Below are 23,170 nucleotides of genomic sequence, written 5' to 3' on the forward strand. Positions count from 1 at the left end.
CACCGTATAGTATTGCACTTTTACCAAACTTCGTTTGGTAGTTATGCTTAATTCCAACTCAATCGCAACCGGTAAGTTAGCCAAATTTAACTTGCAAGATTTAAAATACTCATATTACCTAATTATTAAAAAGGTTTATTTTTTGAAATAATTTGACGACCGGTCTGGCCTAATGGGTGCTGACCCTGCCTATGAAGCCGATGGTCCTGGGTTCGAATCCCGGTAAGGGCATTTATTTGTGTGATGAGCATAGATATTTGTTCCTGAGTCATGTACCTACGTATTTATTGTAACATATTATACTTACATATCGTTGTCTGAGTACCCACAACACAACACAACATTCTGGAGCTTTCCGTGGGACTTAGTCAATTTGTGTAAGAATGTCACGTCAAGTTAAATATTTGTACATAGATAGATAGATAGATAAATCATTTATTGCCACAACAAAGGTTATAAATTACAATTGGTTTTACACTCTTAAGCTATACTTAACCTAGACAATATAATTATGTATAAATAAGCTCAATTATTGTATGTCTCAAACGGCCAAAAGTGGAGCACTTAATTATATGTATGTAACACCTGTTTGTAACACTACCTGTTTTTCGTCAAATAAATGAATTGAATAGAAAAAAAGTATAAGTAAATAAAGCGTAGTTCCGAACTTAGGTACACAATACTTACCTATAAATAATATCTTAATTCGTATTTTTAGACATAGATGTGATTTGTAAACAAGCTTGCACAACCCTGTCCATAGAATTAAAGTGTACCTAATAATAGAGAATTTTCCGTCCAGAAAGAAAACAGCCGGAACCGCAGGCTAGTCGGATTAGGGCCCTCTGAGAAAACTTCATTTTCCTCACTTACACAACATTAAACCGTGACCGTTTATATTGAGTTGCTTTCATGTTTTGTTTTGTGTTTTTGGACAGCATCTATTATTTTTTTCTAATTTATTATTGAAATAAGTTTCAATGGCAGGTAGAGATGTTAAAATGTATTTACTGAATTAAGGAGAACCAACAATTACCTAAAGTGCTAAATAAGGTTTAACTTTATAAAAATGTCTGACTCAAAGAACTATTTGTTTAATTGTTTACTTGATAATAAAATCAAAATTATAATTTTCGAAAAACCTGGGAGTTTTAAGAGGAAAATGGATGACCGCTCCACCATACAACATCGAAAAAAAAAACGAAGGGATATAGCTGCGGTTAATGTACATCAAATTGTGTGAAAATATTGACTATAATGTATCCATAGAGCAGCGGTCGGCAACCTTTTAGCAGCCAAGGGCCACATAGCAGTTAACGAAGTGGTCGCGGGCCGCACTTTGTTAATTTTTATGACTTTATCAGACATTGTCATTTTGTCAATATTACATTTAAATAGCCAGGGAGGCTCGCGGGCCGCTGGTTGCCGACCGCTGCATAGAGGATAGGTATGCAAAAAGCGGTTTCGAGGGATGGTCCACTTTCCTTACGGATCATAAGTTAGTTTTCAGGGGTTCCAGATTTGACCTAAATTTGGCGAGGAGAATCATTTCAATTCGAGTTTTAGTTATTAGATCTGTTTGCTATATGATATTGATATGATACTGATCTAGGTACTTAATAACGGGGCGCGGGGTGAATTTTGCGAATAGTTTTTGTGTTTGTTAGTTTTTAGTTTAGGGTAAGATTTTGGCAATTTTTATAAGTAGTTTTTAAGATTTTAAAAACTTAATAACTAAAACTAGAATTGGTCTGTCAATTTGAATGTTGTACAATACGTGGGAATAAACCTAGTGTTGTAAAACCTCTCTCAAACACTCCCAGACTAGAAAAAGTACATATTTACCGAATGGAATCAAAATACTGTTTCCCCTTCTCTCAAAATGTTCGCTATAGTAGAGAGAAAAAGACAGAATGCTGTCGTTTAAACGCCATGTTTCAGCCATGCTGTTCGGGTTTTGAAGTCGCGTGGGTGAAAACAATATCCGCTGCGATCGCCCGACCAATTACTTTCCTATCTGGGGCGACGAAATGACTCCCGCATGTGTTGGAGTAAACGCAGAGACCTGAAATTTAACAAAATAATTGTTGGCATTTTATGATACCTAGGTGAAATAAGATTCAATCCATGGTAAATGTATACTAAAAGCCAGCATAAAATGTATCAGATCATGCTCAGTTTAGGGTTCTTTAAGTGTAGGCTGATTTGTGGTTTATAGCACCGAATTTTAATGTAATAATATATGTCGTACCCTGGCTGTCAGCAGGGTGACCCTCTCGGGCCAGCAACTTTTAGTTTGGCTATAAATCCAATTATCAAAAATTTAAAATCAAAATTCAATGTGTGGTACTTAGATGACGGAACCCTAGGAGGTGACGTGAATACTGTACTCTCTGATTTGTCTTTTATTAAGAGTAGTTTCGAAAATATTGGTTTAGAACTGAATTTCAGCAAATGCGAACTCTTTATTCAAAAATCTTCTTGTACTTTGACCAACTTACAACCCAAATTTGACGATCTGACTCCCAATATCAAATCAGTAGACAAGTATTCTCTTTGCCTCCTGGGTTCTCCTATATTCGAAGAATCTTTTCCCGATTATATTTCTAACTCCATAACTAAATTCAAAAGTCACACGGATCGCTTACTCGAAATTAGCCCTCATTATGCTCTTGTGATTCTTAAATTCTGCCTTTTTGTCCCTAAATTTACGTATGTGCTCCGCTGTTGTCCTTTCTGGAAACATCAAAATTTATTGTCGCCCATAGATGATTTGATCAAAATTAGTTTAGAGACGATTCTAAACATTCAGCTAAGTGAGCCTTCCTGGTCTCAAGCGTCCCTCCCCATTCGGTTTGGAGGTTTAGGAATTCGCAAAATTTCCAGTGTGGCTTCCCCAGCCTTTTTGGCGTCCACTCATAGCACGTCTGGTCTCATAGGAAATATCTTAAGGGCTTTGCCCACAAACTGTGAGATTGCGGGCTTTGAGGACGCCAAAAATGCTTTTAAAATTGCTTGCCCAGGCAAACAATTTCCAGACAACCCAAATTCACAAAGGAGTTGGGATAATGTTTACTGTGATTTAACTTACAATACTCTCCTAAACAACTGTACAGGTCCAGACCGCGCGAGGCTTTTGGCGGTCGGAGCCCGGGAAGCCGGTTACTGGCTACATGCCCATCCTTCGCCCAATACTGGTACTTTCTTGGATCCGGCCTCCCTTAGACTGGCGACTGGTTTGCGACTCGGGGTTTCGGTGTGTACGCCACACATATGCTCTTGTGGCACGGACGTGGACCGACTGGGACACCACGGATTATCTTGTCAAAAAAGTGCAGGCCGTTTTTCGAGACATGCGTCGCTTAATGACATAGTCCGTCGGTCTCTTGCCACCATCAATGTGCCTGCTCTTCTTGAGCCGACTGGCATTATCAGAGATGATGGCAAGAGGCCCGATGGAGTGTCCTTAGTTCCTTGGAGCTTGGGACGGATGTTGGTGTGGGATGCTACCTGCGTAGACACACTGGCACCGTCCCACCTCCAACGGACTACTGTAAAAGCGGGCGGAGCGGCGGAAAGCGCCGAAATTCTAAAACGTAACAAATATAAGAGCCTCGGTAGAGAGTACCATTTGGTGTTGAAACTCTAGGTCCATGGGGTCCCAGCGCGCATAAGTTGTTCGCAGAAATCGCGAAGCGTCTGGTTGACGTAACTGGTGACCGAAGAGCTGGCGGCTACCTCGCACAACGTATCAGCATTGCGATACAGCGAGGAAATGCCGCCAGCATCCTTGGTACAATGCCTCAAGGGCCTATTTTAGATTTAAGCTAGTTATTAATTTCGTTTAGTAGTACCACTGTATATATATTATAATATATGTTGAAATTAAATTTTTATTCAAGAAACTCTTAGCTATAAACTCTTAGATATAAGATATAGTTATATGTTTGCTATGCCCTAACAGGGTTCATGTTTGATCCAGAAATGAAATACTCAACACCTTGTAAAAACAACATGATGATGCAATAAATATAAATACTGAATCTTTTCTTAATTTATTACTACGACTAGCTAGGAATTCCAGGAACAATATAATCGAAGTTAGCAAATGTATCTACCGTAGGGTACCCTAACTTCATCGTTCCCATAATGCGTGTATCCATATTGCAGGAATGTATAGCTATTTTATCTCATCCGATGTTTACAGAGGCTCATTTCCGCAGCAAAAATTACCTGTGCAATTTTTAATAACGTATACATGCTACCATAAAAACTAAGTGGAAACTCGTTTTCCCTAGTTAAAACTAGTTTTCCGTATCGCCTTGGTGAATACGAGTTTTCAATAGTTAAAACTAGTTTTCTGATATGCCTTGGTGAAAAATGAGATTTTTTAGTAAAAACTAGTTTTCGCAAAATGCCTCAGTGTCTCAATCCGATACAAAGCAGCTTTTAAAAAAAATCGATGCTCAATTTTTCTTTCTGTTTCATTTTGATTCCATAATCCAATTCTCAGAGTCGGCAATACATAAACAACAAAGCGAATCTTTACCTTATCAACCAGCCCAACTTCAGTAAAATCAAATTGTCGGAAAATTGTTGTTGACCGGAAATCCTCTCTGAAGTTGAGCCACACCGTTGATTTTGCGAGTTATGGGCTGGTTGTGAAGTTGTATTCATGTGAAAAGCTAACCTTGGAGTACCTCCTCAATAACTGAAGCAACTAAATTTATCCCAGTGTAAAGGGTAACTTCGTGAGGGTTGTAAAATTGTAGGTAAGTAATTTTCATATTGAATTTTTACACATTTTAATCAAGGTCGAATGCCATGACACAAAACACAAGGAAACGAGTTTATTTGCAGGGACAGACTTTAATCAAAACTATGGCTTGATAGAGAAAAAACCACGAAAACATGTATGTACATATTTATGTGTTCATTTCATTTCATGAACGCAACTAAGTACACTGGAATTTTTGCCACACTGTCTGTATGTAATGTCGTATCTATTAGTAGTTAGTAGTTCTAGGTGTGGCTTTTTAATCGGCTCTACATAATGTTAATATGTAGGTAGCTGTGATAGAACCCATACACTTTTGCTCGCATATTCGGTTGAGCTGGCAGCGTGAAATGCCGCAACGAATTATTTACCCGAACGAACATTTCATAGGTTTCATAACGTTCGCGGCTTTTTAACTACTAGCAATGGAAAATGTTTGAATTTTGATACCAGGCAGGCCTTATGGAGGTTGTTTTAAAGCACGAAACGAAAGTTGAGAATACGTCAAACTGCTGTCGTATTCTGGATATGAGTTTACACAGCATATCTACGTACAGTCAACTGTAAAAATATGGGTGTACAAATCGTCTCAAAAATATGTCTCATAACTTTTATGTCAGTGAATTAAGAACTATGTGACATATTTTTGAGTAAGTTGTCAACACCCATATTTTTACAGTAGACTGTACAATTAAACCCGTAAGAAGTTTTTTCGGCCCAATTTGAACAATACTTATAAGCTGTCACACCGATACGATACTGATATGTCAGTGTCAAAAGTGACATTTCTTTAACCAATAACGTCACTTTTGACACTGACAGATCGGTATCATAATTATTGGCAAGACATCTTATGAGCATTGTTCGAATGGGGCCGATTGTTTAAATTTGCACTTAAATTGTAACCCCCTTATTCATAAACGTCTACTAAAGTTGACAAGCCGATAATAATCGTTTGTCCCTTTCCGACGTATTGGTATGATGGAAAGGGACAAACGATTATTATCGGCTTGTTAACTTTAGCAGACGTTTATGAATAAGGGGGTAAGTAGTTATCTACTTATACCTTAGGTATATCTGCACAATTGCACGTGCATAAACATTAAAAGCTTTATTTCTCGTAAATAAAAAGATTTAACTAAATTATGTCAAAAACACGCGAAGCCAGAACAGAATAGACATTAATAAACTGGGTTCATGTAATGAAGGCGAACGCTGTCTTTGTCAGCACTTGTTGCATGTCCTTTTTCCTTGTATTTAGGATCCGTATCCGAGCATTGTGCTTTTTACAAGAAAAGTTAGAGCGATCCATTTTATTTTATGTTATAATGGAGTTTTGTTAAGTTCGTTGTGTTTCATGTACCAAATGTACCAATTACATTGTGCAGTTCGGTTGATGTGTATAATTATTAATTAGTTTACTATTCATGATAATCCACCTTTGCTCTTTATACCAAACTAAAGTAGGTATATAACTAAGTAGATACGTACAGTTAAGTAGTTATGTATTTCTAAGCTTAATAGCTTCGTTTGCAGGTGTTTCTGATTAACACAAAATTAATTTAGCTACAAAATACATGTAATAATTACTACTCTCTCCTCAAGCACGTTTTGCATCGTTTAATACGAAAAAGTAAATAATAATTCGTATAATCAACAATTTATATTAGCATCGTGTCCGTGTTCAGAATTTTATGAATAGAAATCGTAATTATGCGTTGACATTTTCAATGATCTTGGAAAAGCAAAAACAGCTTGACTGATTGCTCCCTGCCAAGTAAAATGTCAAAATGGCGGCTCCGACAATGGGCCTTTGAATTATTATGCTCAACATACATTAAATCTGACTGAGCTTTGAGTTAAATTAATTAATGTCTAGAATTATTTGTATCATATGAATATACAAATAGTTTTATGTAATTGTAGTAAGTTTATGCTGGGTCACATTTAATTGTAAAAGAAACTGTTGACACGTTGTTGTTCTTCTCTACATATACCTTTGAACCTTATTGGGTTATGTGCACTTATGTATCTATATAAAAATTAGATAGAGAGGAGGACGACACATTAAGAATATTGAATAGTAAATACTTCTGTAATTAGGTAAAAGCAAATATGTAGAATACAAGCAAATATTAAGGCGGCATTCCACTAATGTGCGGCACTGTGCGGTACAAGCATATTCAATTATTCAGTATTTACAAAAAGTGCTTGTGACGCACAGTGCCGTGCACTGGTGGAATCCCGCCTTTACGTGCGTCTGAAAATTCATGTTCAAGCTTCGAGAAAACGTGACTGAAGGGTGTTTGCTTGTGTTACTTATCAATAATATTCATTCACAGTATCGAATTAAATATTCGATAACCTCAGTTTCCCGTTGGTAAACTTAGTGTACCTATAACAAAACTAGGTTACATTTCTATATTTACTACATTAACCAAAATACCTTTGAACGAAAAACGAATACGGTACTTTCCCTTTTAGTGTTCTAGCTACGATGGTGAAGTATCTCACATGTATACGTATTATTGTGATGTACAAAATAAAAGGGTGAACACGTCTGCCTATCTACATATTGACATTTATTGGTGACAATAGGATAGCTGCCGTATATTTGATACTGTCACTCGATTGTACCTTATTTTCTTTTAGCAAATTCTTTGTCTCACTTTCCCGTATTTGTTTATTGTGATCCCCTTATAATGATCATTTCCGCCCGATGATTATCTGACTTCGGTATAAAATGAAATGAAATGTATTTATTTGTCAGAATATGGTACATTCAAACAAACAAACAAACAAACAAAATTTACTTTATTCAATGTAGGCCTAGCAACAAGCTCTTATGAATCGTAATTAATCTTAATCTAATTATCAGAGCAATTTATTGATGTTAGTATTATTCCATAATAAAATTGGATTATTATACATATCAAATTTAACACTAAAAATTTCACAAAAGGATCGTCAAACATTAAAAAGATTGTATAAAAAAATACTAGTCTAGAATTTCTAGAATAAAATCTAAATGTCAAAAAAAAAGCATAAGTAACAAAAGAAGTAGATAGTATTACATCGGAATATCCATTTCCTCATCAATAATCAAATATACCTAATAAATAAATAATCATTTCGAATAACAATTAATCCCACGTTGTAATATCATTCATGTAGTCTTGTGTGGTATAATAAGCTTTAGAAATAAGTTTACGCTTTACATAATTCTTAAATTTATTAATAGATAATTCAGTAATATGGTTTGGAAGTTTATTATAAAATCTTACACAATTACCCATGAATGATTTTTTAATTTTATGGAGCCGAGTGAAGGGCACTGCGAGCTTATGTTTATTTCTAGTATTAATATTATGAATTTCACAATTTTTCCTAAAATTTACAATATTTTTATGTACATACAGAATATTCTCATAAATGTATTGACAGTGCACTGTCATTATGTCAATTTCCTTAAATTTATCTCTAAGTGAGTCTCTATGGTTCATTTTGTATATTGCTCGAATAGCCCTCTTCTGCAGAACAAAAATGATATTTATCTCTGAAGCACCGCCCCACAGTAAAATACCATACGCCATAATGCTATGGAAGTAACTAAAATATACTAATCGAGCTGTTTTCACATCAGTTAACTGACGGATTTTGCTCACTGCAAAAGCTGCAGAGCTCAGTCTATTCGAAAGAGTAGCAATATGGGGACCCCACTGGAGTTTAGAATCTAAAGTTATACCAAGAAAAACTGTACTATCAACTAATTCCAATTCCTCATCCTTCACAATGACACTTGTTTGTACATGCCTTACGTTACTACTAGTGACAAACTTAATACATTTAGTCTTTTTCTCATTTAACAGTAAATTATTAACATTGAACCAATTTACTACTTTTGAAATAGCATTGTTTACATCATTGTAAGCTTGTTGCTGACGTTTGACTTTGAAAATAAGTGAGGTGTCTTAAATTAGAATGAATGCAAGTTCCATCATATTCTAAACTGGGATTCGATTTGTCTTTGAATACCTAAACTGACAGAAGATCACATTATATAGGTATTTATATAGGTAGTGTTTCCGAACGTGATTATTTATTAATGTTAGCGTATTCGAACGGGTTCCTCCGTTCGTCCCGATTTTGTGATTATCTATGTTTTTATTATTGTCTGTTGTGAGTAGGGCATGCAGTACCGGTCCCGGTACCAAGAATTTCATTTCCCGGTTCTGGGCATGGCCGGAACCGGGATTCCCGGTTCTTCCCGGTTCTCAAGGCATCTTTTGATTACTTTTAAGAAATTGTTTGTGTTAGCGTACAATCTTTATGAAATACTTATTTTCATATAAATAATTGCATAAGAATTAATAAATGACTTATTTTATTGTAAACAAACACATAATTGGCATTCCAACCTATTTTACCAAATTAACCGACACACTGCCTCGGCCCGGGCGTAGCGTAGTCGATGCACTCAGCACTATGACGGCACGGCCTGCCTGCACGAATTTCTACTTTACTAGGTTAGTTTGTCGGGTTATTTGAGTCCCCCGTTTCATAGCACCATTATTAAATGTTATGTTATATAATGTCCCGAGTAGACATGTGCGCCGATGGCAAAATCATCGGCAGCGGCGTCCGATGATTTTTTGACCGGCGGCGGCGGCGTGATCGGCGTGAAATCGGCGTGGCATTATTTTTGATATTGCATGAGAACTTGGCTGTAGAAACTCTACATTAAAGCCTTCTGAGTATTTACTAGGCTATCCCAAACATATTATGTGTGTTTTCTAAATTACTTATTGCCGAAAATTATGTCCCATCATGTCACTTGGCATTGGCAACCATTTCTTACCAACCTATCGGTTACCAACGGTATGTTTAAATATTAACATAATTTAAGAGTCGCTTGAAAATCAGAAATCAGAAATTATTTATTTGCATTGATACAGTATGGGGATGTTACAATATATGGTGTTACAGATCTTGTGGGTGCATTACATTTGTTATAATTACTTTTTATATATTATAGTTTGATATATCGTTATTTTGAATAACGTAATAAATGGCATACTACCGTAATACCTAATTAACGGTATACATAATGTTATTATTGGTATAATGGTCATAAGGTATATTTACACTTCGTCTAATATACATTGCCATATTTATTACATACTCTAAAGCATATTATTTGTTATAACAAGTGACATCACATAATCATTTATGTAGCATAATAGTTGCATGACATAAATGGAATTAGGTTAGGTTGGAACTGCGACTAACAAAAGGAGGGTTAGGTTAGGTTAGAACTTTGACCCTCCGTAGAATAAAATATTCTATCAAAAAAGTGGTTTAGGTTAGGTTTGAACTGCGGTCCCCGCAGAACGAAATCCGTGAAAAAATAGGTTAGGTTAGGTTAGAACTGCGACCTCCCTAGAATAAAATAGCTAGCAAAAGCAGTAGGCCTGCGTACTAGTTATAAAAAGTATGTAAAACATTACGTTATCAGTAAATGAAATATGACAAAAAATGTTATACGATATATGTATTTATACTTGAAAAAATTGTATGAAGTATTACGTTATACAAAAATATAATATAGCAAATGTCATTATAAAACATGTCTATATACTATTTGAAAATTATATTACATTAGGCATTATATCAATGAAAGTTTAGATGAAATCACTATATAATAAAGGAAACGTATAATAAAAATTACATTATAACATACAATAATATATCAAATGGCGTTATAACAAATGTATGATAGTTTTTTCATAATTATATTAAACATTACACACCCAGATCTTGTACCTAGCTTGCATGCAAGCGTGCAAATTCATCATTATAATCATAACTTTAAATAAATATATAATGTCAAATTGAAATAATTGAAAAAATTAACATAATAGGCATATCACAATACAATAAACTGAAAAACTTTTTATGAGATAATACATTGTATTTCATAAAAGAGTTATATGGATTATTAAGGTTTACTTTGTTTTCTTCATTGCTAGCTTAATGATGACCCTTGGTGATTTAAGTTCCAATAAGTATAATTGTTTATAGCTTATTAAATAAATTACGAAGCTGACTTTTATATTTTTGAAGTGAAAACTTCTTTAGCGGCGCTGTGCACTTTTTGTGATGGGGAATGTTAAACTCGCGACAGGTCACGTGCCCGTAAGACGTAAGATTCGTAAGACGGACACGTGACCTGATCGAAAAACTGTTACAATGTCATTGAGTTTTCACTTCTGCCGGCACTCCCGGAGTGCAACCCGTTGTTTTTTAAGTGAAAACTTCTTTAGCGGCGCTGTGCACTTTTTTAATAATTTTAAAAGAAGCTGATAATCACCATAAAATGACAATAGATCGTGTGTATTAATTTGAAGCGAAATTGTATATTATGTGATAAATAAATCAAATCATATATATCATATGATCACCCTTATGCGTGTCACCAACCACATAAAAAATTCTAAGAAGAAAATAGCATGTTTATGTCCTAGGTCCTAGCTGGATCATATCCTAGGACCTAGGATATGATCCAGCTATTTTCTTGACTTTAGTTGTCTGATTAAATTGACAATCAAGAGACTAATATTAATAGACTATAAAACAAATTTCGTTCTATAAAAAAGCTGTGCGATAATATATCAAATAATAACCTGTGATCCAGAGACTAGATCTTGTTTAAATTAACGCTAAATGGTTATCACAGCTTACACCGCAACGACACGGCTAAAATGATGCTAATTTGTTTCACTGGCAAATAATAACCGAAAAAGCATAAGAATCTTTAAATTATACCTCTGACACTATATACTCACTACGCAACATAAAATAAGACACGATAGGTATCAAAATTTACCACGCCGATTATACGCCGGTCAAATTTATCGGCGGCGGCGGCGTGGAAAAATCGTCGGCGGCGGCGGCGCGGCGGCGCGGCGCACATGTCTATGCCCTAGTTGTGAGCCATTAACCCGTCGAATGCCTTGTCCCGGATACGTCACAGACAATTTGAACTTTAATTTATAATTTCAAGGTTATTAATTCAATACCAAATCTTTGACACGGGCGTTCGAGGGGTTAAGCCTAATAAAACTCATCACTTATAAATATATTTTATTATAAACATGGTGTAGAAGTGGTAAATAAAAATGGAAGCAGAAGAATATAAGAAACTTCTTGAGCAGCAGTCTCAATTGGTAGCCGTGATGCAGCAACAAATGCTCATGCTACAAGAGCAAGTAAAAAATGTCACATCGCCAGATGTTAAAAGCCGCGTGTCCGTGCCCTGGCCACAACCTTTAGAAGTAGATGATGGCGATCCTTATGAAAATCTTACCTTTTCAAGAGCCGCTGGGAAGATTATTGCCTTGCTACCGGAATGAATACTTGGAGTACCGAAAAAGATGAAACAAAAGCCGGCCTTCTCCTCAGCGCAATCGGTAGCAAAGCCATGAAAAAATATATGGATTTTGGCTTGTCTGAGATAGAGAAGAAGAGTCAAAATGAAATATTAGCAAAAATGGAAAAGGTCATATTTCAAAAAACAAATGTAATATACTCGAGGTACTTGTTCAATATCAAAAACCAGAATGAAGAAAGCTTTGACGAGTATTTACTGACTCTGAAGAAATTGGCTAAAAGATGCGATTATAAAGAGTTTGAGGAAGAGATTTTAAGAAACAGAATTGTGGTGGGAATAAAAGATGGTGAAGTGATAAAAGAGTTGCTAAAAAAGCAAGACCTCACTTTAGAAACAGCCATCAATATCTGTCGTGCTTCTGAGGGTGCTGCTGCACAAGTTGCAGATCTAAAAAAATCTGAAGAGGTCAACAAAATTATCAAAAAAAAGCTAAAGCTGGATAAGGACACACCTAAAAAGTGTAAATTCTGTGGAGGTGTTCATGTATATCAAAAGAAAGTATGCCCAGCCTGGGGACAGCGTTGTGAAGAATGTGGGGGCCGAAACCATTTTAAAAGGGTTTGTAAGAAGCGTGGAACGGTAAAAGAATTACAAGAAGACTCGGATGACAGTGTAATCATAGCGGAGGTGAGGCACAATGAAGAGTCAGGTCATGCTGAGGCACCACTGTTGTTCCATATTGGTGAGAAAAAACAGAAAATATACTGTGCTTTGGACACAGGAGCTGCAGTTTGTGTGATGGGAGCAGAATATTATAAAAAGTTAACTGGTCAAAAGGATTGAAGGAGGGGTGGAGGCTTTGACTCCACCAGTAAAAAAGCTGAAAGCTTTTAACGGCTCTCCCATCATTAATTATGGAAGTGCATCCTTCATAGTCACCAGAAAGAATAAGGATTATAAATTAAACTTTCACATTGTTAATGTAAAACATGAACCGCTTTTATCAGAGAAAGCTTGTGTAGCTCTGGGCTTTATTCAATACTGTGATAAAGTATCAACAGAGCTGGATCGTTCTAAAGCAGGGCAAATAATGAAACAATATGAAGATGTCTTTGAGGGTTATGGCAGCCTCCCAGGTGAAGTGTCATTAGAGCTGGATGAATCAGTTCCGGCCCGGATTCAGCCTGCACGTCGAGTCCCAGTTGCACTAAAAGAAAAATTAAGAATGGAACTGGAACAACTAGAAGCTGATGGCATCATAGTAAAGGAGACGCAGCACACAGATTGGGTAAATAACATATTGATTGTTAGTCGTGATTCAAAATTCAGATTATGTTTAGACCCTATTCCATTAAACAAAGCTTTAAAGAGACCAAACTTCCAATTCACTACTCTAGATGAGATGTTGCCTGAGCTCAGTAAAGCAAAGGTTTTCAGCACTGTAGATGCTAAGAAAGGATTCTGGCAGTGCCGTCTTACTGAGAACAGTAGTAAACTGACTACATTTTGGACTCCGTTTGGTCGTTACAGGTGGCTCCGTCTCCCGTTCGGGCTCTGTTCATCGCCTGAGATCTTCCAGCAACAACTCACCAGTCGTCCTTAAGGATCTAAAAGGCATTGAGATTATAGCCGATGATATTTTAATTTATGGAGTTGGAGAGACAGTTGAAGACGCCGTGTTGGATCATAATATTAAATTTGAAAAATTACTAATAAGGTTAAGAGAAATAAATTGTAATTTGAATAAAGACAAAGTCAATCTGCTAAGAACATCAGTGAAATTTTATGGACATATGTTAACCAACGAAGGTCTAAAGGTAGACAAATCTAAGGTAGAGGCTTTTAACAACATGCCTACTCCAACATCTAGTAAGGATGTTTTACGTTTTCTGGGAATGGTTGGATACCTTGGCAGGTTCATAAATAATCTCAGTATTCAAGCTACGCATCTTAGGAGGCTAACGAGAAAAGATGTGGATTTTGTCTGGTCTGAAGCAGAAGATAAAGAGTTTAATATGTTAAAAAAGAAAGTTAGTGATTTACCTACATTGCAGTATTTTGATCTAAATAAAGAAGTGGTTTTAGAATGTGATGCCAGTGAATATGGCTTGGGTGCTGCAATGTATCAGCACAATCAGGTAATAGCTTTTGCATCTAGATGTTTGACAAAGACAGAAAAGAAATATGCTCAAATAGAGAAAGAAATGTTAGCAGTGGTGTTTGCGTGCATCCGGTTTAATCAATATGTAGCGGGCAATAGTAGAATTATTGTCAAGACAGATCACAGACCATTAATTAATATTGCAAATAAACCACTGATTGAAGCTCCAAAAAGACTACAAATGATGCTACTCACACTACAAAAATATAATGTACAGTTACAATTCATTCAAGGAATGGAAAATGTTGTAGCAGATGCCCTATCCAGAGCTCCAGTATCAGAGGTATGTGACACTTATGATCTGGAAAATAAAATCAAGGAAAAAAAAGTTTATAAACTGATAAGCAAAATTTCAAGTTTAAAATATTTAAAGATCACAGATAAACTCTTAGAAAAAATCAAAGAAGAGTCCATAAAAGACACACTTTGCCTACAGTTAAGTGAATATATTATTAACGGATTCCCCAGATACATATCAGACATGCCAGCAGAGGTCAAGATTTTTTACAAATTTAAACATGAACTGTCCACATCAGATGGGCTCATCTTCAGAAATAACCAAGTTTTGATTCCAGAAGCGTTAAGAGCAGAGATGATGCAAAGAGTTCATGTCAGTCACAACGGAGTTGATAGTACCCTTCGTTTAGCAAAGGGAAACATTTTCTGGCCTGGAATGTCGGGTGAAATAAAAAAAATATGTTGAGAAATGTACATTTTGTATGGCACATGCTCCGTCACAACAAAAACTGCCTCTAATGTGTCATGACATACCGGCTTACCCTTTCCAATATGTATCCATGGATGTGTTTAGTGTGGGAGATCTAAAGTTTTTGGTCACTATAGATCATTACTCAGATTTTTTCGAATTAGACAAAATTTATAATTTATCAGCTAACGAAATCATATCCATCTGTAAGAAAAACTTTGCTCGACATGGTGTTCCTCAGAGAGTATGCACAGACAATGCAACTAATTTTGCCAATGAGTCATTTAAGAAGTTTGCAGATAAGTGGAATTTCGAGCATGTAACATCATCACCACATCATGCAGAGTCAAATGGAAAAGCCGAAGCTACTGTGAAAATTGCAAAGAAGCTAGTACTTAACAGCCTAGAAACCAAAGAAGATTTATGGTACAGTTTACTTCATCAGCGTAATGTTCCTATAGAAATGGACAATACCAGTCCCTCTCAGAAATTATTTTCTAGAAGAACACGTTCTGGACTTCCTTGCCTGTTAAGACATTTAAAGCCAAACATAATTCCTGGTATTCCAGTTAAAATAAAAGAAAGAAAAGAGAAGATAAAACGAGAATGTGATAAAAGATGTGCTGAGCTGCCAGAGTTACAGGTAGGACAGAATGTTGTTACTCAACTTCAGCCCGAATCAGAATCAGAATCAGAAATTTATTGGTAAAAGTCACAGAATTTTACATGTCAGGCATAAAAATATATTATAACTAATATGTCACATTTTTAAATCATATATCTTTTTTTTTATCACACAGTTAGTTATTAGTTTAAGTTTAATTGTAAGATATTTGCACAGCCATTGCCAGTTTAATATTGACTAAGTATTACAATATTTATGAGTGGGCCAATGATATCATTTCAAAGTATTCGTCAATTGTGTAACAAGCCAAAACTAGTAACCGATTCTTAACCTTGTTTTTAAAAACTGCATCGCTGGGCGTGTTTAGTATGTCAGCTGGAAGACAGTTATAAATTTTAGGCCCCAGTACACCGAGTGTTCCTCGAACCTTAGCTAGCCTCCGCGACGGCACGACTAGAAGGTGCTGGCCGCGTGTGCTCCTGCCGGGGGCATGGTGCTGGGCGCGAGTTGGATACGACCCGAGGTTGTACCGGACGTGTAGGCAGGCTTCAAGAATGAATACGCTAGGTAGGGTAAGTATTTTCAGCTCTTTGAATAGGCTCCGAGCGGGATGATCGTACGGTTTGTTAGCAATTATTGGAACGGGATTGATAAGAGATGGAGTTTTGGTATCATCACGAAGAAACTAGATAAAAGATCGTACATAGTACATGTAAATGATAAAGCATACAGAAGAAGTAGAGTTCACATAAAGCCTTACAGTGGGGACATTATAGATGGTGGTCACCCTAGTCAGACACAGGTCCCAGATCACCAACCACTGCACGATAGAGAACCAGAGTTTACTGGCTTTGAATTAGTGGACGAGAACCAGAATACTAACCCTCTAGTGGTTCAGCCACCAATCAGAGAACAACATCCACCGATGGAACCTGAAGAGGCCGTGCGCCGCAGTGGGCGGGCTAAGATACAGCCACGTCATCTAAGAGACTATGTTGTATCTTGTTTTGAGAAAGGGAGATGTTTCCGAACGTGATTATTTATTAATGTTAGCGTATTCGAACGGGTCCCTCCGTTCGTCCCGATTTTGTGATTATCTATGTTTTTATTATTGTCTGTTGTGAGCCATTAAGCCTAATAAAACTCATCACTTATAAATATATTTTATTATAAACAGGTAGGTAGGTACATACTTGTCTGCCAAATAATTTACGTAGAGTTAGACCAAGAAAAGTCTGCAGCAATTTTGATAGCCCACGCAGTGAGTGTTATTTATACGTCAAAATTTCATAGACATTTGATGTTTAAAATAACACTTGCACTGCGTGGGCTATCAAAATCGCTGCGGACTTTTCTTGGTCTAACTCTACCATAATAAAAGAAATAAATCTTACTTCATTCCTAAATGAAATTTTGACCCTTAAACTTAACCAAAGACGTCGTTTTGCGACAGATTGTTACCGAAGCGAAAAGTGTCTCCTTTAGACTCGTTATTTTGCGAAATTCTTATACCTATTAAGTTGAGTATCGCTCCCTCAAGGCGTGCCTTTTGGTTGATTTCAAAATTGATTTAGCCTTCGCGCTTTAATGGTTTTTTAAATAAGTCTAGTTAAATGGATCATAAGAATGAGTTCCAATTAAAAACTTTCCCCGCCGTTCGTGAACTATATACAAATAAACATAATATCGTGACATTCGTGACGTCACGTAAATATATATTTTCTCTTGACTTGTCTTGAAAATTAATTTTGGGTGTGGCCTGTAATACGAGCAAAAAATTTAACTGTTAGCTGTACTCCTCATACTGACCAACAATGTTTCAGCGACTTTTAAAAATAACGTGTGTTTTCATTTTTTTTTTATTCTAAGACACAATGTATCGCGAATTTTTTTATGTTTAAGCCATCACACGCAACGTAAATCACAATGATAATGGCGTACATTGGAGATAATATTTATTTTGTATGTAAAATAGGAAGTCTAGACTTCATATTTTTATTTAAATTATTGAACTAAAGTGTCACCGTTTGAGGAGTAGGTACAATCTATGTTTTAATTATTTGCTCGTGTTACAGGCCACACCCGGCCTTAGACAGTTGTGAAAATTTACTAAAACGTTGTTCGAATCATAATGTCGAATAAGCTCTAGTTTATCATTATAATATCCAAAAACCATAGGTATTGTCCTTACTTTTATATTTTGTAAGATAAAACTTCTTTGAAGAAATACATTTATCCTTGGGCTTATACTATAAAAATATGTAACCAAGACCCTCGTTCCCACGAAATAAAATTACCTAAACCCTGTAAGCAAAATTGGTATATATCACTAAAAACATACCTAATGCCAACGTAGTAACTAGTAACTCTGGTTATTAGTTTACTTTATACACTTTAAGGTGCTTTTAAACTGACTTTGATACCTCAAGCGTGTAATGTCCGCTTAATGAAAGACCCCATAAATTGTGGAAAATATTTTCATTTAAAATTTGAGGGTGTCATATTACCCCGAGAGAACAGGAAGGAGATGCCTCAGTAGTGAAGTGTTTACGTTTTGTTGGTTAAGTTCTTGTTTTCTTTTTTTTGTGCATGGGTTTGAACTTTGCACAAAACACAGAAATATGACAGACTTAATGTAATATACATATATACATAGTAAATGTATTATCTACCTAGAGTTAGACCAAGAAAAGTCTGCAGCGATTTTGATAGCCTACGCAGTGCAAGTGTTATTTTAAACGTCAAACGTCTATGAAATTATGACGTATTAAATAACACTTGCACTGCGCGGGCTATCAAAATCGCTGCAGACTTTTCTTGGTCTAACTCTATCAGTCAACCGCACGGTCAAAAAGCGACACATCCAGATTCAGGTACCTGCAAGAAAAAGTTACTATCATCATCATCATATATATAAAATCGAAAAACCAGAACGGGATAAAAAACGAGGGAAGTAGCGAGATGGCGCCTTACAAATTTGTAAAAAAGTTTTTGACACGTTTCTCAAATACGACGCACGTATGATAAGAAAAAACTGTTTCAATCTATTATCTAAATATTATGGGAATAGAACTAGAGCATAATAACTATCACTTTCGATGCGTATTTAATTTACAATAAGCAAAATAAATTTTCATAACAATCTTTATTTTACGACGATCAGCCGTTTCTCGGCAACTCTCGGTTAGTTTCGTTTCGGTGGTACAGACTAGACCAAATTATTCGTAAGTTAAAGTAACCTAAATTATGTTTGTCATGTTGGTATATAGTTATTTCGGCGTTTTTTTACACGAAGTAAAATAAAAAGTGCTGTCAACCTCAACCTTAGTCTATAGCCTAATGTACGAGTGACTTATGCCATATATGACTTATCAATCAAAATAATATTATCATATTAATAATAAGTTGTATTTTGTTGTTTTAAATTTCTTTTTAAGTTATATTATTCAGATTGACTTTCACGGCTTCGGCAAACATTGCTATTCGTCCGGGGAACGGGCTGCCAGGATGGGCCAAAAATACAAAATTGATAGTAAGTTATAATGTAGGTAGATAAAGTGCATGTTCAGATATTTTTGAGCGACCTGATGAAAATAAGCAAATGTACAGTCAGCAGTCAGCCAAATATCTTAATACAACTTTGTTGCCATAGAAATAAGGATATGTTCCGATATAGTGGCGGAATATTGAGAGACCAAAGCGGTTAAGCTATAGTGGCTCGGACACTTAGAGAGAATGGGAGAGGATCGTGCCGTGAAGAGAGCGTACTTGGGACAAAAAATGGGACACGCCCGAGTGGCCGTCCTAGGTACCGCTGAAACGACGTAGTTGCTCAAAACCTGCTCAACCTCGGCCATGGCGTTGGCAACTGGCGAGAGCTATCGCAAGACCGAGAAACATGGCGTGATCTGGTGTCGGAGGCCAGGACTCACTTTGGGTCGTTGCGTAACCGTAGCCGTAGTAAGTAATGTTAATATCCAGAAAGGGAAATGGGGACTATCTACGTTTGTATGAAAAGGCGATTTATGGGCGGTGGTCGTCCATATTCGTCTTAAGGCGGAAATTAATCTAATGAACGTTTTTGCAACTAGGCTTATAAAAATAAATAATAATTTTATGTTGAAACAAGTTTTAAATAAATACCTACGTAGGTAGATGAAAAAATACAATCTTGCCTTTTATCAAGTCACATAATTTTTTGAGAAATTTGCGAATTAAGTTATCCAAATAACGGCTACAAATAAGAAATCCCTATCACAGTTATACTTAAACCCTGGCAGGGTTGAATACATAATAATGTCGGTATTTAACTAAACATAAGACAAACTTTTTATTTCATTTACACGAGCGGAGCTGCGGGCCCGTCTAGTTAGGTATATTTTTCAAAATTATCTTCTAATAAAAATGAAAATGACACCTTACGTCATCGATGATATGCGTGTGCGTTGCAGTCGGCATTGTCGTACTTAAATCCAAGCTTCAGTGAAGCTTTACATTCCTGCTCAGCTGTCACCGACCAGACTACTTATCGGCGCGATTCGGGAAATGATTTAGAGATTCACTAGATATGAAATAGTAAAGATATGTGACGTTCCATCGCAAAAGGTACCTTATGGCGGCTGGCGCTTACGCTATTATTAACGCCGCTCCAATATTCAGCCGGGGCAATGGTACCTTTTGCCGTGGAACGTCACATATCTTTACTATTTCATATCTAGTGAATCTCTAATTCATTTCCCGAATCGGGCAGTATGTGTCTTCTGTTGACTCGCGAGCCTGTGACGACGCGGTATGCCACGTTAATGAGTGGCATTCCTTACTGCACGTGACATCAAAGTCTGGACTGGAGCGGGGAAAGTAACGTGTCACTGGTGATTTAAAAGCCAACTGAGTTACTGTACCTATATTACTAAGAATAGCATGTACCTTTAGCAGAAGTTACAGGTTAAATCTTAGTTCAATTTTTAGATTTTTAGATGTTTTGGATTAATATATATTTAGTGATAAAGGAGGCAAACGAGCTGACAAATTGCCTGATGGTAAGCAATTACCATGAGGATGTGTTTTTTAATCTAAGTAGGTAAATAAGAGTAAATTATTTTTTTTCCCATTTATCGCGATGTATTTTGTTTATGGTTGCAAACTTAAACGTACTTTTATTTAAAAGTCAAATAAAGCGGGAATACACATGCCTGTAGAGTCTGCGTGGAAAGAGAAGAGTCGTCAAATATAAGGGAAGCAATACATCCTATGACTATTTTCTTTCCGCACAGATTCTAATACTCCTTTTAGAGTCAGCATACTTTCTAGTTAACAGAATGTGGTAGTGGCTGGCATACAGTAAATAGGTACATAGGTATACTAATCAAACTTGCATGCAATTTGCGTTTTGCATGACTGTATTTCTAAAACGTATTACTTGTGTAATGTTAGTAACAGGAAACAAATACAGTAAAGGAGAAGGGTTTGGTCAATATGCTATTAATTTTGCCCGTGTGTTTGTTGAGCAATTGATGACCAAACTTAACTGACCCCCGTCGAGAGGTTAGAGGAGTCAAGCGCCTTCGCTCCTTGTTTAAATCTAGATTAACCAAATCAGATCTCCGACGAGTATGTTATATAAGGAAAACGAACTACTTACCTGCTTACGACATGAGTGCTGCCTAATATCATAAATAATAAGAAATAAATGAACAGGAATAGATCAAAAATAAAAAGAGCTACGTAAAATTATTACAAAAATAAAAAAATAAATATTCTAAAACAACTTGGCTTTGCCATCCGTCCGTAACTTTTTTATCATGAAAACTATACCTACTAAACCTTAATTCCAGATCTTAAATGTTGAATGCGGCCATGAATCCCGTCATAGAATTTATCTTCCGAAGGCCCCGTAGGCCCGTATATAAGTCCCCGTAAACTTGTAAGGTATAAACTCAATTAGGTACGTACTTTTGCCCAACCCTTATTTTCAATGAACAGCATTGATAACGGGGTTTGCTTATCACTTATCAGAAATCGCGCGACTACATCTAGCGCGACTTGACATCCGTCGTGCCAGTCGAGGCAAAAGTAGATAAACGTGCAGGTACACAACCAGGCGCTTTTGACTTAGCAAACTCTATTTTTATATTCCAGTTAGTGAAATGACAGTTCTATTGACTAAATTGATACCCAAACTGCCTAATTCTGTCTGCCTATTATTGTATGTGTGATATAGAAACATAGTTTGGCTGCACACTAATGTAATAAATATGTAACGATAGTATTGTAATACATTTCATCAAATACTAAAATAAAAATAAAAGTTAGTAAACCCATTAAAATTTATCAAATTTCGTAATTGATTATAAGCAAGTTATATATAATTCATTGGCGACTGTTAAGCTAAATTTGCAAAATCAAGTACGAATGTGATTGCTGTGTAGTTTGGTCAGGCGCTTGAATTAGAAGTATTTTTATACATTTCATTTATCTGATTTATCATTGATTTGAGGAGTCTGGGATCCACTCAGCAACTTAATCCCATAAATTGGCACGGACACTAGTTTTTACGAAAGCGACTGCCATCTGACCCTCCAAACCAAAGGGAAAAGTATAGTAGCCCTTAGTGGAATTAGTACTACTTTCCTCGCCATGTTTTCTATATCAAATGATATAAGATATAAGTATCAGTTATGTATAAAAAAATACATCATTATATTATAATTATATTGCTAAAGTTAAGTACCTACTTAGGTGTACCTGATTCCTTCTAACAAATAACATAATATATCGTCGACTAACTTACAACTCGTAACTTACGCGTATTAATTACCAACATAAGGTAGAATGAGTACACACAGTAAAGGGTGTTATTACAGGCATTATATCTACCTACCTATAAAGTACAGAATAAACCTCAATATAACATCTAAAGTATTTCTAATAGCAGCGTGTCTGTATTAATTAAGTAAATAGCTAGAGCAATTTAAATGCAATCTGTGCAAATCGGTGCGTCGATGGCGGGGAATTATGGCGCCAAAGATAGAGATCGAACATGGCGGCCGGTTGACCGCCGACCGCGGGTGACCCCTACTTCGTTCATGCTATGCAGTGACGTCAGCAGCGGTCAGTGCGTAGGTCGACTTTTGGATTTATCGATATCGATAAGGTTAAAATTGTTATCTAAATTGCAAAAATATTGATTCATACCTATAAAATGAAGTAGCAAACCTATAAGGTGTGTAAATACTTACCATTTTTAAAGTAAATATAGTTGAGAACCCACCTCGAGTATAGTGTAGTTAATTAAACGACATCGTAATAAATGGCATACTATCTTCATTAAAATCAATAAATCAAAGCCACTACAGGGTCTATTATGATCAATGGTCAACCTACACTAATGCTAAACGCTCTACATGTTTCTAGTCAATGTTCGAGGATTTTCTTCTAGGAGCACCAACTGGTGCAGCAGCTGCACCACTTTTACTGGTCGAGTGCACGACCTGTACCTACTGCGGACTAAA

This window comes from Cydia splendana, chromosome 1 (genome assembly GCF_910591565.1).
Source record: "Cydia splendana chromosome 1, ilCydSple1.2, whole genome shotgun sequence".
Lineage (NCBI taxonomy): Eukaryota > Metazoa > Arthropoda > Insecta > Lepidoptera > Tortricidae > Cydia > Cydia splendana.